Source organism: Hordeum vulgare, chromosome 2H, assembly GCF_904849725.1.
Source record: "Hordeum vulgare subsp. vulgare chromosome 2H, MorexV3_pseudomolecules_assembly, whole genome shotgun sequence".
NCBI lineage: Eukaryota > Viridiplantae > Streptophyta > Magnoliopsida > Poales > Poaceae > Hordeum > Hordeum vulgare.
In genome coordinates, this window is record NC_058519.1 from 210,277,804 (window position 1) to 210,278,472 (window position 669).

Here is a 669-nt window from a genome sequence, read left to right on the forward strand (position 1 = left end):
TGGATTCAAATAAAATAAGAAGAAGAAGTCCAAAAGCTACAAGAAGAAGGGCCAAGAAAAAGTTAAGAATTCTGCCAAGATTATTTGCTTCATGTGCAAAATAAAAGGGCGCCATATTAGATCTTGCCCATAATATCTTGTCTTGCATGTATCTTTTACCCGTAGCTCCGTTCAAATGTTCTACATGTGTAAACCGACTAGAATGACGTGTAGAATCACATGCTTCACCTCTTGCCATGTTCACAACATTTTAAAATTGTCGTGTACCTAAAAGGGAGTGAACTAAATAATTTGAATGTGGAGTTTTGTCAATATGCAACTCGTTGCATATTGAGCATCACTTAATGTGTAGTGTTTGTATGTTGTGAATTTCCATGACATGCATTGCATAATTAAACCGATCATGCATCATATGTGTTGTGCATCATGTCGTGCATGTGCTGTGGTGAATATCGTGTGTTTATTCTGGTTGTTCCGGTTTGCTTCTTCTCGATAGAGTTCCGAACCGCTTCAAAGTGAGAGGATCCGTTTGACTACGTTGGTTCGTGTGCTTCACAGAATTGTTCTTCTTCCAAGAGGGATCACGGGCAAGATTATCACTTCCCTAGATACCATTACTATCATTGCCATGCTAGTTGTCTCATTTCTTTCGCTAAGTCTCGTTGCCTA